Genomic DNA, 17,162 nt, shown 5'->3' with positions numbered 1-17,162 from the left:
TAATGGAGGATTGTTTTTTTTAATGATTAGTTACAATGGAGAATGTGAGGGGATCAAATATGTATGCCCCACAGGGTTATGATTTCTACATGAAACATTGCAATGGCTGATTTATTCATTTGTCATTCAAGATTACCTCAAAACAAGTAAGTGGTGATAAAAACATAATTTCGAGTTGTCCCTTATATCTTAATCAATCACTGCTTAGGCTACTATAATAATCCTAAATCTTGTGTGCCTTAATGCAACATTTAAACTTATTTCTGCTGTTCACTGTTCACAAGTTTGCAGTATTGAAAACCTTAATAAATCCACAGTAAAAGTGACGATGCAAAATGGTCAACTTCTGAAAAATCGTCAATTGATTCTGAAAAAATATTGATTGATAAGTAAGCATCACTTGTTTGCAGGTTTTTTTTAAATTCAATCTTAATAGTAATCATTTATAATAATTCCTGATTTGGTGTAAATGTTTATTATTGATGTGAAAACATTTATAATGATGGTGAATATTTCCAGTTGAATCAAATGTATAATATGGCTACCAGAGTGTTGTGGGGAAGTAAAGAGTAACCTAAGTACAAGTAATTAAAATATGTTAATGCAGTAGTCCTTACGTAAGTAGGCTACATGTACTTTTTGAATGTAAAACTGAACTTTGAAAACAGCCTCCAGAGAGCGTAATATGTATTAATACTCACTGAAAACATTGATGAAAATTGCAACAAAAAAAAAGAGGACAGACTGCCAAATAAAATCATGTTTCATTTTCCACTGGCCTGTTTCTCTCAGTCCTTTCTCCACTAGTGAGGCAACAGCGCCCTCTTCTGGCTAAAGGAGGTATTAAAAGCTTACAGCACCTGGTATTCCCAGGCGGTCTCCCATCCAAGTACTAACCAGGCCCGACCCTGCTTAGCTTCCGAGATCGGACGAGATCAGGCGTGTTCAGGGTGGTATGGCCGTAAGCGAATGAACAGGTTGTTAAAGGGTTATTTATACATACTTAGGTTTAAAGTAACACCTCGCCAAAATTAGAGCAAGTGACTATGACCTAGTTGATTTTATTACTTTTCTACTCAAACGTGTGGGCCTATGGATAGACTTACACTTAATCTTACTAGATTCAGCAATACTTTGACGCTGGGAGTTAACTAAAGACTTGCAGCTTGTTTTTAAGACTTGTTTCACGACTTGCGGGCAAACTGAACGTTCAAACGTCTGATAAACACATTGAACAAACCGATTCCGTGAAGATTAACTTCCCTCTTTCAAAACTGGCCTGGTTAGTACTTGGATGGGAGACCGCCTGGGAATCCCAGGTGCTGTAAGCTTTTAATACCTGCTTCAGCCAGCAGGGGGCGCTGTAACCTCCTGCTATGCACTGCAGTTCTTTTTTTATTTGTCTATCATTGCTTCTACTTTCCTACAAAGTAGCTTACACTGAATTTTGATTGGGGATCATCTATAGCATATATAGGGACTGATTGTAATAATTATGAATTTTCATATAATTAGTAAGTGTTCCTTTGTGATTCCTAATGGAGGATTGTTTTTTTTAATGATTAGTTACAATGGAGAATGTGAGGGGATCAAATATGTATGCCCCACAGGGTTATGATTTCTACATGAAACATTGCAATGGCTGATTTATTCATTTGTCATTCAAGATTACCTCAAAACAAGTAAGTGGTGATAAAAACATAATTTCGAGTTGTCCCTTATATCTTAATCAATCACTGCTTAGGCTACTATAATAATCCTAAATCTTGTGTGCCTTAATGCAACATTTAAACTTATTTCTGCTGTTCACTGTTCACAAGTTTGCAGTATTGAAAACCTTAATAAATCCACAGTAAAAGTGACGATGCAAAATGGTCAACTTCTGAAAAATCGTCAATTGATTCTGAAAAAATATTGATTGATAAGTAAGCATCACTTGTTTGCAGGTTTTTTTTAAATTCAATCTTAATAGTAATCATTTATAATAATTCCTGATTTGGTGTAAATGTTTATTATTGATGTGAAAACATTTATAATGATGGTGAATATTTCCAGTTGAATCAAATGTATAATATGGCTACCAGAGTGTTGTGGGGAAGTAAAGAGTAACCTAAGTACAAGTAATTAAAATATGTTAATGCAGTAGTCCTTACTTAAGTAGGCTACATGTACTTTTTGAATGTAAAACTGAACTTTGAAAACAGCCTCCAGAGAGCGTAATATGTATTAATACTCACTGAAAACATTGATGAAAATTGCAACAACAAAAAAAAAAGAGAGGACAGACTGCCAAATAAAATCATGTTTCATTTTCCACTGGCCTGTTTCTCTCAGTCCTTTCTCCACTAGTGAGGCAACAGCGCCCTCTTCTGGCTAAAGGAGGTATTAAAAGCTTACAGCACCTGGTATTCCCAGGCGGTCTCCCATCCAAGTACTAACCAGGCCCGACCCTGCTTAGCTTCCGAGATCGGACGAGATCGGGCGTGTTCAGGGTGGTATGGCCGTAAGCGAATGAACAGGTTGTTAAAGGGTTATTTATACATACTTAGGTTTAAAGTAACACCTCGCCAAAATTAGAGCAAGTGACTATGACCTAGTTGATTTTATTACTTTTCTACTCAAACGTGTGGGCCTATGGATAGACTTACACTTAATCTTACTAGATTCAGCAATACTTTGACGCTGGGAGTTAACTAAAGACTTGCAGCTTGTTTTTAAGACTTGTTTCACGACTTGCGGGCAAACTGAACGTTCAAACGTCTGATAAACACATTGAACAAACCGATTCCGTGAAGATTAACTTCCCTCTTTCAAAACTGGCCTGGTTAGTACTTGGATGGGAGACCGCCTGGGAATCCCAGGTGCTGTAAGCTTTTAATACCTGCTTCAGCCAGCAGGGGGCGCTGTAACCTCCTGCTATGCACTGCAGTTCTTTTTTTATTTGTCTATCATTGCTTCTACTTTCCTACAAAGTAGCTTACACTGAATTTTGATTGGGGATCATCTATAGCATATATAGGGACTGATTGTAATAATTATGAATTTTCATATAATTAGTAAGTGTTCCTTTGTGATTCCTAATGGAGGATTGTTTTTTTTAATGATTAGTTACAATGGAGAATGTGAGGGGATCAAATATGTATGCCCCACAGGGTTATGATTTCTACATGAAACATTGCAATGGCTGATTTATTCATTTGTCATTCAAGATTACCTCAAAACAAGTAAGTGGTGATAAAAACATAATTTCGAGTTGTCCCTTATATCTTAATCAATCACTGCTTAGGCTACTATAATAATCCTAAATCTTGTGTGCCTTAATGCAACATTTAAACTTATTTCTGCTGTTCACTGTTCACAAGTTTGCAGTATTGAAAACCTTAATAAATCCACAGTAAAAGTGACGATGCAAAATGGTCAACTTCTGAAAAATCGTCAATTGATTCTGAAAAAATATTGATTGATAAGTAAGCATCACTTGTTTGCAGGTTTTTTTTAAATTCAATCTTAATAGTAATCATTTATAATAATTCCTGATTTGGTGTAAATGTTTATTATTGATGTGAAAACATTTATAATGATGGTGAATATTTCCAGTTGAATCAAATGTATAATATGGCTACCAGAGTGTTGTGGGGAAGTAAAGAGTAACCTAAGTACAAGTAATTAAAATATGTTAATGCAGTAGTCCTTACTTAAGTAGGCTACATGTACTTTTTGAATGTAAAACTGAACTTTGAAAACAGCCTCCAGAGAGCGTAATATGTATTAATACTCACTGAAAACATTGATGAAAATTGCAACAACAAAAAAAAAAGAGAGGACAGACTGCCAAATAAAATCATGTTTCATTTTCCACTGGCCTGTTTCTCTCAGTCCTTTCTCCACTAGTGAGGCAACAGCGCCCTCTTCTGGCTAAAGGAGGTATTAAAAGCTTACAGCACCTGGTATTCCCAGGCGGTCTCCCATCCAAGTACTAACCAGGCCCGACGCTGCTTAGCTTCCGAGATCGGACGAGATCGGGCGTGTTCAGGGTGGTATGGCCGTAAGCGAATGAACAGGTTGTTAAAGGGTTATTTATACATACTTAGGTTTAAAGTAACACCTCGCCAAAATTAGAGCAAGTGACTATGACCTAGTTGATTTTATTACTTTTCTACTCAAACGTGTGGGCCTATGGATAGACTTACACTTAATCTTACTAGATTCAGCAATACTTTGACGCTGGGAGTTAACTAAAGACTTGCAGCTTGTTTTTAAGACTTGTTTCACGACTTGCGGGCAAACTGAACGTTCAAACGTCTGATAAACACATTGAACAAACCGATTCCGTGAAGATTAACTTCCCTCTTTCAAAACTGGCCTGGTTAGTACTTGGATGGGAGACCGCCTGGGAATCCCAGGTGCTGTAAGCTTTTAATACCTGCTTCAGCCAGCAGGGGGCGCTGTAACCTCCTGCTATGCACTGCAGTTCTTTTTTTATTTGTCTATCATTGCTTCTACTTTCCTACAAAGTAGCTTACACTGAATTTTGATTGGGGATCATCTATAGCATATATAGGGACTGATTGTAATAATTATGAATTTTCATATAATTAGTAAGTGTTCCTTTGTGATTCCTAATGGAGGATTGTTTTTTTTAATGATTAGTTACAATGGAGAATGTGAGGGGATCAAATATGTATGCCCCACAGGGTTATGATTTCTACATGAAACATTGCAATGGCTGATTTATTCATTTGTCATTCAAGATTACCTCAAAACAAGTAAGTGGTGATAAAAACATAATTTCGAGTTGTCCCTTATATCTTAATCAATCACTGCTTAGGCTACTATAATAATCCTAAATCTTGTGTGCCTTAATGCAACATTTAAACTTATTTCTGCTGTTCACTGTTCACAAGTTTGCAGTATTGAAAACCTTAATAAATCCACAGTAAAAGTGACGATGCAAAATGGTCAACTTCTGAAAAATCGTCAATTGATTCTGAAAAAATATTGATTGATAAGTAAGCATCACTTGTTTGCAGGTTTTTTTTAAATTCAATCTTAATAGTAATCATTTATAATAATTCCTGATTTGGTGTAAATGTTTATTATTGATGTGAAAACATTTATAATGATGGTGAATATTTCCAGTTGAATCAAATGTATAATATGGCTACCAGAGTGTTGTGGGGAAGTAAAGAGTAACCTAAGTACAAGTAATTAAAATATGTTAATGCAGTAGTCCTTACTTAAGTAGGCTACATGTACTTTTTGAATGTAAAACTGAACTTTGAAAACAGCCTCCAGAGAGCGTAATATGTATTAATACTCACTGAAAACATTGATGAAAATTGCAACAACAAAAAAAAAAGAGAGGACAGACTGCCAAATAAAATCATGTTTCATTTTCCACTGGCCTGTTTCTCTCAGTCCTTTCTCCACTAGTGAGGCAACAGCGCCCTCTTCTGGCTAAAGGAGGTATTAAAAGCTTACAGCACCTGGTATTCCCAGGCGGTCTCCCATCCAAGTACTAACCAGGCCCGACCCTGCTTAGCTTCCGAGATCGGACGAGATCGGGCGTGTTCAGGGTGGTATGGCCGTAAGCGAATGAACAGGTTGTTAAAGGGTTATTTATACATACTTAGGTTTAAAGTAACACCTCGCCAAAATTAGAGCAAGTGACTATGACCTAGTTGATTTTATTACTTTTCTACTCAAACGTGTGGGCCTATGGATAGACTTACACTTAATCTTACTAGATTCAGCAATACTTTGACGCTGGGAGTTAACTAAAGACTTGCAGCTTGTTTTTAAGACTTGTTTCACGACTTGCGGGCAAACTGAACGTTCAAACGTCTGATAAACACATTGAACAAACCGATTCCGTGAAGATTAACTTCCCTCTTTCAAAACTGGCCTGGTTAGTACTTGGATGGGAGACCGCCTGGGAATCCCAGGTGCTGTAAGCTTTTAATACCTGCTTCAGCCAGCAGGGGGCGCTGTAACCTCCTGCTATGCACTGCAGTTCTTTTTTTATTTGTCTATCATTGCTTCTACTTTCCTACAAAGTAGCTTACACTGAATTTTGATTGGGGATCATCTATAGCATATATAGGGACTGATTGTAATAATTATGAATTTTCATATAATTAGTAAGTGTTCCTTTGTGATTCCTAATGGAGGATTGTTTTTTTTAATGATTAGTTACAATGGAGAATGTGAGGGGATCAAATATGTATGCCCCACAGGGTTATGATTTCTACATGAAACATTGCAATGGCTGATTTATTCATTTGTCATTCAAGATTACCTCAAAACAAGTAAGTGGTGATAAAAACATAATTTCGAGTTGTCCCTTATATCTTAATCAATCACTGCTTAGGCTACTATAATAATCCTAAATCTTGTGTGCCTTAATGCAACATTTAAACTTATTTCTGCTGTTCACTGTTCACAAGTTTGCAGTATTGAAAACCTTAATAAATCCACAGTAAAAGTGACGATGCAAAATGGTCAACTTCTGAAAAATCGTCAATTGATTCTGAAAAAATATTGATTGATAAGTAAGCATCACTTGTTTGCAGGTTTTTTTTAAATTCAATCTTAATAGTAATCATTTATAATAATTCCTGATTTGGTGTAAATGTTTATTATTGATGTGAAAACATTTATAATGATGGTGAATATTTCCAGTTGAATCAAATGTATAATATGGCTACCAGAGTGTTGTGGGGAAGTAAAGAGTAACCTAAGTACAAGTAATTAAAATATGTTAATGCAGTAGTCCTTACTTAAGTAGGCTACATGTACTTTTTGAATGTAAAACTGAACTTTGAAAACAGCCTCCAGAGAGCGTAATATGTATTAATACTCACTGAAAACATTGATGAAAATTGCAACAACAAAAAAAAAAGAGAGGACAGACTGCCAAATAAAATCATGTTTCATTTTCCACTGGCCTGTTTCTCTCAGTCCTTTCTCCACTAGTGAGGCAACAGCGCCCTCTTCTGGCTAAAGGAGGTATTAAAAGCTTACAGCACCTGGTATTCCCAGGCGGTCTCCCATCCAAGTACTAACCAGGCCCGACCCTGCTTAGCTTCCGAGATCGGACGAGATCGGGCGTGTTCAGGGTGGTATGGCCGTAAGCGAATGAACAGGTTGTTAAAGGGTTATTTATACATACTTAGGTTTAAAGTAACACCTCGCCAAAATTAGAGCAAGTGACTATGACCTAGTTGATTTTATTACTTTTCTACTCAAACGTGTGGGCCTATGGATAGACTTACACTTAATCTTACTAGATTCAGCAATACTTTGACGCTGGGAGTTAACTAAAGACTTGCAGCTTGTTTTTAAGACTTGTTTCACGACTTGCGGGCAAACTGAACGTTCAAACGTCTGATAAACACATTGAACAAACCGATTCCGTGAAGATTAACTTCCCTCTTTCAAAACTGGCCTGGTTAGTACTTGGATGGGAGACCGCCTGGGAATCCCAGGTGCTGTAAGCTTTTAATACCTGCTTCAGCCAGCAGGGGGCGCTGTAACCTCCTGCTATGCACTGCAGTTCTTTTTTTATTTGTCTATCATTGCTTCTACTTTCCTACAAAGTAGCTTACACTGAATTTTGATTGGGGATCATCTATAGCATACATAGGGACTGATTGTAATAATTATGAATTTTCATATAATTAGTAAGTGTTCCTTTGTGATTCCTAATGGAGGATTGTTTTTTTTAATGATTAGTTACAATGGAGAATGTGAGGGGATCAAATATGTATGCCCCACAGGGTTATGATTTCTACATGAAACATTGCAATGGCTGATTTATTCATTTGTCATTCAAGATTACCTCAAAACAAGTAAGTGGTGATAAAAACATAATTTCGAGTTGTCCCTTATATCTTAATCAATCACTGCTTAGGCTACTATAATAATCCTAAATCTTGTGTGCCTTAATGCAACATTTAAACTTATTTCTGCTGTTCACTGTTCACAAGTTTGCAGTATTGAAAACCTTAATAAATCCACAGTAAAAGTGACGATGCAAAATGGTCAACTTCTGAAAAATCGTCAATTGATTCTGAAAAAATATTGATTGATAAGTAAGCATCACTTGTTTGCAGGTTTTTTTTAAATTCAATCTTAATAGTAATCATTTATAATAATTCCTGATTTGGTGTAAATGTTTATTATTGATGTGAAAACATTTATAATGATGGTGAATATTTCCAGTTGAATCAAATGTATAATATGGCTACCAGAGTGTTGTGGGGAAGTAAAGAGTAACCTAAGTACAAGTAATTAAAATATGTTAATGCAGTAGTCCTTACGTAAGTAGGCTACATGTACTTTTTGAATGTAAAACTGAACTTTGAAAACAGCCTCCAGAGAGCGTAATATGTATTAATACTCACTGAAAACATTGATGAAAATTGCAACAAAAAAAAAGAGGACAGACTGCCAAATAAAATCATGTTTCATTTTCCACTGGCCTGTTTCTCTCAGTCCTTTCTCCACTAGTGAGGCAACAGCGCCCTCTTCTGGCTAAAGGAGGTATTAAAAGCTTACAGCACCTGGTATTCCCAGGCGGTCTCCCATCCAAGTACTAACCAGGCCCGACCCTGCTTAGCTTCCGAGATCGGACGAGATCAGGCGTGTTCAGGGTGGTATGGCCGTAAGCGAATGAACAGGTTGTTAAAGGGTTATTTATACATACTTAGGTTTAAAGTAACACCTCGCCAAAATTAGAGCAAGTGACTATGACCTAGTTGATTTTATTACTTTTCTACTCAAACGTGTGGGCCTATGGATAGACTTACACTTAATCTTACTAGATTCAGCAATACTTTGACGCTGGGAGTTAACTAAAGACTTGCAGCTTGTTTTTAAGACTTGTTTCACGACTTGCGGGCAAACTGAACGTTCAAACGTCTGATAAACACATTGAACAAACCGATTCCGTGAAGATTAACTTCCCTCTTTCAAAACTGGCCTGGTTAGTACTTGGATGGGAGACCGCCTGGGAATCCCAGGTGCTGTAAGCTTTTAATACCTGCTTCAGCCAGCAGGGGGCGCTGTAACCTCCTGCTATGCACTGCAGTTCTTTTTTTATTTGTCTATCATTGCTTCTACTTTCCTACAAAGTAGCTTACACTGAATTTTGATTGGGGATCATCTATAGCATATATAGGGACTGATTGTAATAATTATGAATTTTCATATAATTAGTAAGTGTTCCTTTGTGATTCCTAATGGAGGATTGTTTTTTTTAATGATTAGTTACAATGGAGAATGTGAGGGGATCAAATATGTATGCCCCACAGGGTTATGATTTCTACATGAAACATTGCAATGGCTGATTTATTCATTTGTCATTCAAGATTACCTCAAAACAAGTAAGTGGTGATAAAAACATAATTTCGAGTTGTCCCTTATATCTTAATCAATCACTGCTTAGGCTACTATAATAATCCTAAATCTTGTGTGCCTTAATGCAACATTTAAACTTATTTCTGCTGTTCACTGTTCACAAGTTTGCAGTATTGAAAACCTTAATAAATCCACAGTAAAAGTGACGATGCAAAATGGTCAACTTCTGAAAAATCGTCAATTGATTCTGAAAAAATATTGATTGATAAGTAAGCATCACTTGTTTGCAGGTTTTTTTTAAATTCAATCTTAATAGTAATCATTTATAATAATTCCTGATTTGGTGTAAATGTTTATTATTGATGTGAAAACATTTATAATGATGGTGAATATTTCCAGTTGAATCAAATGTATAATATGGCTACCAGAGTGTTGTGGGGAAGTAAAGAGTAACCTAAGTACAAGTAATTAAAATATGTTAATGCAGTAGTCCTTACTTAAGTAGGCTACATGTACTTTTTGAATGTAAAACTGAACTTTGAAAACAGCCTCCAGAGAGCGTAATATGTATTAATACTCACTGAAAACATTGATGAAAATTGCAACAACAAAAAAAAAAGAGAGGACAGACTGCCAAATAAAATCATGTTTCATTTTCCACTGGCCTGTTTCTCTCAGTCCTTTCTCCACTAGTGAGGCAACAGCGCCCTCTTCTGGCTAAAGGAGGTATTAAAAGCTTACAGCACCTGGTATTCCCAGGCGGTCTCCCATCCAAGTACTAACCAGGCCCGACCCTGCTTAGCTTCCGAGATCGGACGAGATCGGGCGTGTTCAGGGTGGTATGGCCGTAAGCGAATGAACAGGTTGTTAAAGGGTTATTTATACATACTTAGGTTTAAAGTAACACCTCGCCAAAATTAGAGCAAGTGACTATGACCTAGTTGATTTTATTACTTTTCTACTCAAACGTGTGGGCCTATGGATAGACTTACACTTAATCTTACTAGATTCAGCAATACTTTGACGCTGGGAGTTAACTAAAGACTTGCAGCTTGTTTTTAAGACTTGTTTCACGACTTGCGGGCAAACTGAACGTTCAAACGTCTGATAAACACATTGAACAAACCGATTCCGTGAAGATTAACTTCCCTCTTTCAAAACTGGCCTGGTTAGTACTTGGATGGGAGACCGCCTGGGAATCCCAGGTGCTGTAAGCTTTTAATACCTGCTTCAGCCAGCAGGGGGCGCTGTAACCTCCTGCTATGCACTGCAGTTCTTTTTTTATTTGTCTATCATTGCTTCTACTTTCCTACAAAGTAGCTTACACTGAATTTTGATTGGGGATCATCTATAGCATATATAGGGACTGATTGTAATAATTATGAATTTTCATATAATTAGTAAGTGTTCCTTTGTGATTCCTAATGGAGGATTGTTTTTTTTAATGATTAGTTACAATGGAGAATGTGAGGGGATCAAATATGTATGCCCCACAGGGTTATGATTTCTACATGAAACATTGCAATGGCTGATTTATTCATTTGTCATTCAAGATTACCTCAAAACAAGTAAGTGGTGATAAAAACATAATTTCGAGTTGTCCCTTATATCTTAATCAATCACTGCTTAGGCTACTATAATAATCCTAAATCTTGTGTGCCTTAATGCAACATTTAAACTTATTTCTGCTGTTCACTGTTCACAAGTTTGCAGTATTGAAAACCTTAATAAATCCACAGTAAAAGTGACGATGCAAAATGGTCAACTTCTGAAAAATCGTCAATTGATTCTGAAAAAATATTGATTGATAAGTAAGCATCACTTGTTTGCAGGTTTTTTTTAAATTCAATCTTAATAGTAATCATTTATAATAATTCCTGATTTGGTGTAAATGTTTATTATTGATGTGAAAACATTTATAATGATGGTGAATATTTCCAGTTGAATCAAATGTATAATATGGCTACCAGAGTGTTGTGGGGAAGTAAAGAGTAACCTAAGTACAAGTAATTAAAATATGTTAATGCAGTAGTCCTTACTTAAGTAGGCTACATGTACTTTTTGAATGTAAAACTGAACTTTGAAAACAGCCTCCAGAGAGCGTAATATGTATTAATACTCACTGAAAACATTGATGAAAATTGCAACAACAAAAAAAAAAGAGAGGACAGACTGCCAAATAAAATCATGTTTCATTTTCCACTGGCCTGTTTCTCTCAGTCCTTTCTCCACTAGTGAGGCAACAGCGCCCTCTTCTGGCTAAAGGAGGTATTAAAAGCTTACAGCACCTGGTATTCCCAGGCGGTCTCCCATCCAAGTACTAACCAGGCCCGACCCTGCTTAGCTTCCGAGATCGGACGAGATCGGGCGTGTTCAGGGTGGTATGGCCGTAAGCGAATGAACAGGTTGTTAAAGGGTTATTTATACATACTTAGGTTTAAAGTAACACCTCGCCAAAATTAGAGCAAGTGACTATGACCTAGTTGATTTTATTACTTTTCTACTCAAACGTGTGGGCCTATGGATAGACTTACACTTAATCTTACTAGATTCAGCAATACTTTGACGCTGGGAGTTAACTAAAGACTTGCAGCTTGTTTTTAAGACTTGTTTCACGACTTGCGGGCAAACTGAACGTTCAAACGTCTGATAAACACATTGAACAAACCGATTCCGTGAAGATTAACTTCCCTCTTTCAAAACTGGCCTGGTTAGTACTTGGATGGGAGACCGCCTGGGAATCCCAGGTGCTGTAAGCTTTTAATACCTGCTTCAGCCAGCAGGGGGCGCTGTAACCTCCTGCTATGCACTGCAGTTCTTTTTTTATTTGTCTATCATTGCTTCTACTTTCCTACAAAGTAGCTTACACTGAATTTTGATTGGGGATCATCTATAGCATATATAGGGACTGATTGTAATAATTATGAATTTTCATATAATTAGTAAGTGTTCCTTTGTGATTCCTAATGGAGGATTGTTTTTTTTAATGATTAGTTACAATGGAGAATGTGAGGGGATCAAATATGTATGCCCCACAGGGTTATGATTTCTACATGAAACATTGCAATGGCTGATTTATTCATTTGTCATTCAAGATTACCTCAAAACAAGTAAGTGGTGATAAAAACATAATTTCGAGTTGTCCCTTATATCTTAATCAATCACTGCTTAGGCTACTATAATAATCCTAAATCTTGTGTGCCTTAATGCAACATTTAAACTTATTTCTGCTGTTCACTGTTCACAAGTTTGCAGTATTGAAAACCTTAATAAATCCACAGTAAAAGTGACGATGCAAAATGGTCAACTTCTGAAAAATCGTCAATTGATTCTGAAAAAATATTGATTGATAAGTAAGCATCACTTGTTTGCAGGTTTTTTTTAAATTCAATCTTAATAGTAATCATTTATAATAATTCCTGATTTGGTGTAAATGTTTATTATTGATGTGAAAACATTTATAATGATGGTGAATATTTCCAGTTGAATCAAATGTATAATATGGCTACCAGAGTGTTGTGGGGAAGTAAAGAGTAACCTAAGTACAAGTAATTAAAATATGTTAATGCAGTAGTCCTTACTTAAGTAGGCTACATGTACTTTTTGAATGTAAAACTGAACTTTGAAAACAGCCTCCAGAGAGCGTAATATGTATTAATACTCACTGAAAACATTGATGAAAATTGCAACAACAAAAAAAAAAGAGAGGACAGACTGCCAAATAAAATCATGTTTCATTTTCCACTGGCCTGTTTCTCTCAGTCCTTTCTCCACTAGTGAGGCAACAGCGCCCTCTTCTGGCTAAAGGAGGTATTAAAAGCTTACAGCACCTGGTATTCCCAGGCGGTCTCCCATCCAAGTACTAACCAGGCCCGACCCTGCTTAGCTTCCGAGATCGGACGAGATCGGGCGTGTTCAGGGTGGTATGGCCGTAAGCGAATGAACAGGTTGTTAAAGGGTTATTTATACATACTTAGGTTTAAAGTAACACCTCGCCAAAATTAGAGCAAGTGACTATGACCTAGTTGATTTTATTACTTTTCTACTCAAACGTGTGGGCCTATGGATAGACTTACACTTAATCTTACTAGATTCAGCAATACTTTGACGCTGGGAGTTAACTAAAGACTTGCAGCTTGTTTTTAAGACTTGTTTCACGACTTGCGGGCAAACTGAACGTTCAAACGTCTGATAAACACATTGAACAAACCGATTCCGTGAAGATTAACTTCCCTCTTTCAAAACTGGCCTGGTTAGTACTTGGATGGGAGACCGCCTGGGAATCCCAGGTGCTGTAAGCTTTTAATACCTGCTTCAGCCAGCAGGGGGCGCTGTAACCTCCTGCTATGCACTGCAGTTCTTTTTTTATTTGTCTATCATTGCTTCTACTTTCCTACAAAGTAGCTTACACTGAATTTTGATTGGGGATCATCTATAGCATATATAGGGACTGATTGTAATAATTATGAATTTTCATATAATTAGTAAGTGTTCCTTTGTGATTCCTAATGGAGGATTGTTTTTTTTAATGATTAGTTACAATGGAGAATGTGAGGGGATCAAATATGTATGCCCCACAGGGTTATGATTTCTACATGAAACATTGCAATGGCTGATTTATTCATTTGTCATTCAAGATTACCTCAAAACAAGTAAGTGGTGATAAAAACATAATTTCGAGTTGTCCCTTATATCTTAATCAATCACTGCTTAGGCTACTATAATAATCCTAAATCTTGTGTGCCTTAATGCAACATTTAAACTTATTTCTGCTGTTCACTGTTCACAAGTTTGCAGTATTGAAAACCTTAATAAATCCACAGTAAAAGTGACGATGCAAAATGGTCAACTTCTGAAAAATCGTCAATTGATTCTGAAAAAATATTGATTGATAAGTAAGCATCACTTGTTTGCAGGTTTTTTTTAAATTCAATCTTAATAGTAATCATTTATAATAATTCCTGATTTGGTGTAAATGTTTATTATTGATGTGAAAACATTTATAATGATGGTGAATATTTCCAGTTGAATCAAATGTATAATATGGCTACCAGAGTGTTGTGGGGAAGTAAAGAGTAACCTAAGTACAAGTAATTAAAATATGTTAATGCAGTAGTCCTTACTTAAGTAGGCTACATGTACTTTTTGAATGTAAAACTGAACTTTGAAAACAGCCTCCAGAGAGCGTAATATGTATTAATACTCACTGAAAACATTGATGAAAATTGCAACAACAAAAAAAAAAGAGAGGACAGACTGCCAAATAAAATCATGTTTCATTTTCCACTGGCCTGTTTCTCTCAGTCCTTTCTCCACTAGTGAGGCAACAGCGCCCTCTTCTGGCTAAAGGAGGTATTAAAAGCTTACAGCACCTGGTATTCCCAGGCGGTCTCCCATCCAAGTACTAACCAGGCCCAACCCTGCTTAGCTTCCGAGATCGGACGAGATCGGGCGTGTTCAGGGTGGTATGGCCGTAAGCGAATGAACAGGTTGTTAAAGGGTTATTTATACATACTTAGGTTTAAAGTAACACCTCGCCAAAATTAGAGCAAGTGACTATGACCTAGTTGATTTTATTACTTTTCTACTCAAACGTGTGGGCCTATGGATAGACTTACACTTAATCTTACTAGATTCAGCAATACTTTGACGCTGGGAGTTAACTAAAGACTTGCAGCTTGTTTTTAAGACTTGTTTCACGACTTGCGGGCAAACTGAACGTTCAAACGTCTGATAAACACATTGAACAAACCGATTCCGTGAAGATTAACTTCCCTCTTTCAAAACTGGCCTGGTTAGTACTTGGATGGGAGACCGCCTGGGAATCCCAGGTGCTGTAAGCTTTTAATACCTGCTTCAGCCAGCAGGGGGCGCTGTAACCTCCTGCTATGCACTGCAGTTCTTTTTTTATTTGTCTATCATTGCTTCTACTTTCCTACAAAGTAGCTTACACTGAATTTTGATTGGGGATCATCTATAGCATATATAGGGACTGATTGTAATAATTATGAATTTTCATATAATTAGTAAGTGTTCCTTTGTGATTCCTAATGGAGGATTGTTTTTTTTAATGATTAGTTACAATGGAGAATGTGAGGGGATCAAATATGTATGCCCCACAGGGTTATGATTTCTACATGAAACATTGCAATGGCTGATTTATTCATTTGTCATTCAAGATTACCTCAAAACAAGTAAGTGGTGATAAAAACATAATTTCGAGTTGTCCCTTATATCTTAATCAATCACTGCTTAGGCTACTATAATAATCCTAAATCTTGTGTGCCTTAATGCAACATTTAAACTTATTTCTGCTGTTCACTGTTCACAAGTTTGCAGTATTGAAAACCTTAATAAATCCACAGTAAAAGTGACGATGCAAAATGGTCAACTTCTGAAAAATCGTCAATTGATTGATAAGTAAGCATCACTTGTTTGCAGGTTTTTTTTAAATTCAATCTTAATAGTAATCATTTATAATAATTCCTGATTTGGTGTAAATGTTTATTATTGATGTGAAAACATTTATAATGATGGTGAATATTTCCAGTTGAATCAAATGTATAATATGGCTACCAGAGTGTTGTGGGGAAGTAAAGAGTAACCTAAGTACAAGTAATTAAAATATGTTAATGCAGTAGTCCTTACTTAAGTAGGCTACATGTACTTTTTGAATGTAAAACTGAACTTTGAAAACAGCCTCCAGAGAGCGTAATATGTATTAATACTCACTGAAAACATTGATGAAAATTGCAACAACAAAAAAAAAAGAGAGGACAGACTGCCAAATAAAATCATGTTTCATTTTCCACTGGCCTGTTTCTCTCAGTCCTTTCTCCACTAGTGAGGCAACAGCGCCCTCTTCTGGCTAAAGGAGGTATTAAAAGCTTACAGCACCTGGTATTCCCAGGCGGTCTCCCATCCAAGTACTAACCAGGCCCGACCCTGCTTAGCTTCCGAGATCGGACGAGATCGGGCGTGTTCAGGGTGGTATGGCCGTAAGCGAATGAACAGGTTGTTAAAGGGTTATTTATACATACTTAGGTTTAAAGTAACACCTCGCCAAAATTAGAGCAAGTGACTATGACCTAGTTGATTTTATTACTTTTCTACTCAAACGTGTGGGCCTATGGATAGACTTACACTTAATCTTACTAGATTCAGCAATACTTTGACGCTGGGAGTTAACTAAAGACTTGCAGCTTGTTTTTAAGACTTGTTTCACGACTTGCGGGCAAACTGAACGTTCAAACGTCTGATAAACACATTGAACAAACCGATTCCGTGAAGATTAACTTCCCTCTTTCAAAACTGGCCTGGTTAGTACTTGGATGGGAGACCGCCTGGGAATCCCAGGTGCTGTAAGCTTTTAATACCTGCTTCAGCCAGCAGGGGGCGCTGTAACCTCCTGCTATGCACTGCAGTTCTTTTTTTATTTGTCTATCATTGCTTCTACTTTCCTACAAAGTAGCTTACACTGAATTTTGATTGGGGATCATCTATAGCATATATAGGGACTGATTGTAATAATTATGAATTTTCATATAATTAGTAAGTGTTCCTTTGTGATTCCTAATGGAGGATTGTTTTTTTTAATGATTAGTTACAATGGAGAATGTGAGGGGATCAAATATGTATGCCCCACAGGGTTATGATTTCTACATGAAACATTGCAATGGCTGATTTATTCATTTGTCATTCAAGATTACCTCAAAACAAGTAAGTGGTGATAAAAACATAATTTCGAGTTGTCCCTTATATCTTAATCAATCACTGCTTAGGCTACTATAATAATCCTAAAT

At 36.6% G+C, this 17,162-nt stretch overlaps 11 non-coding genes across 11 annotated transcripts; all 11 read right to left on the bottom strand.

Annotated features, from left to right (window-relative positions):
- Positions 1–848: 848 nt before the first annotated feature.
- Positions 849–967, bottom strand: LOC136181422 (5S ribosomal RNA). The gene has a single exon (XR_010667770.1). It is a non-coding gene; the product is annotated as a 5S ribosomal RNA (ribosomal RNA).
- Positions 968–2,390: 1,423 nt separating this feature from the next.
- On the bottom strand, positions 2,391–2,509 carry LOC136181980 (5S ribosomal RNA). Its single transcript, XR_010668297.1, has one exon. It is a non-coding gene; the product is annotated as a 5S ribosomal RNA (ribosomal RNA).
- Positions 2,510–3,932: 1,423 nt separating this feature from the next.
- Positions 3,933–4,051, bottom strand: LOC136181675 (5S ribosomal RNA). The gene has a single exon (XR_010668022.1). It is a non-coding gene; the product is annotated as a 5S ribosomal RNA (ribosomal RNA).
- A 1,423-nt stretch (positions 4,052–5,474) lies between these two features.
- Positions 5,475–5,593, bottom strand: LOC136181979 (5S ribosomal RNA). Its single transcript, XR_010668296.1, has one exon. It is a non-coding gene; the product is annotated as a 5S ribosomal RNA (ribosomal RNA).
- A 1,423-nt stretch (positions 5,594–7,016) lies between these two features.
- Positions 7,017–7,135, bottom strand: LOC136181978 (5S ribosomal RNA). Its single transcript, XR_010668295.1, has one exon. It is a non-coding gene; the product is annotated as a 5S ribosomal RNA (ribosomal RNA).
- Positions 7,136–8,552: 1,417 nt separating this feature from the next.
- On the bottom strand, positions 8,553–8,671 carry LOC136181421 (5S ribosomal RNA). The gene has a single exon (XR_010667769.1). It is a non-coding gene; the product is annotated as a 5S ribosomal RNA (ribosomal RNA).
- A 1,423-nt stretch (positions 8,672–10,094) lies between these two features.
- LOC136181977 (5S ribosomal RNA) lies at positions 10,095–10,213 on the bottom strand. Its single transcript, XR_010668294.1, has one exon. It is a non-coding gene; the product is annotated as a 5S ribosomal RNA (ribosomal RNA).
- Positions 10,214–11,636: 1,423 nt separating this feature from the next.
- Positions 11,637–11,755, bottom strand: LOC136181976 (5S ribosomal RNA). The gene has a single exon (XR_010668293.1). It is a non-coding gene; the product is annotated as a 5S ribosomal RNA (ribosomal RNA).
- Positions 11,756–13,178: 1,423 nt separating this feature from the next.
- LOC136181975 (5S ribosomal RNA) lies at positions 13,179–13,297 on the bottom strand. The gene has a single exon (XR_010668292.1). It is a non-coding gene; the product is annotated as a 5S ribosomal RNA (ribosomal RNA).
- A 1,423-nt stretch (positions 13,298–14,720) lies between these two features.
- Positions 14,721–14,839, bottom strand: LOC136182036 (5S ribosomal RNA). The gene has a single exon (XR_010668354.1). It is a non-coding gene; the product is annotated as a 5S ribosomal RNA (ribosomal RNA).
- A 1,406-nt stretch (positions 14,840–16,245) lies between these two features.
- LOC136181974 (5S ribosomal RNA) lies at positions 16,246–16,364 on the bottom strand. The gene has a single exon (XR_010668291.1). It is a non-coding gene; the product is annotated as a 5S ribosomal RNA (ribosomal RNA).
- Between the last annotated feature and the right edge of the window lie 798 nt (positions 16,365–17,162).

The sequence above is a fragment of the Labrus bergylta genome, chromosome 13 (assembly GCF_963930695.1).
Source record: "Labrus bergylta chromosome 13, fLabBer1.1, whole genome shotgun sequence".
Classification (NCBI taxonomy): Eukaryota; Metazoa; Chordata; class Actinopteri; order Labriformes; family Labridae; genus Labrus; species Labrus bergylta.
Note: the sequence above shows the minus strand (reverse complement) of the source record. Positions and strands in the feature narration are given on the sequence as shown.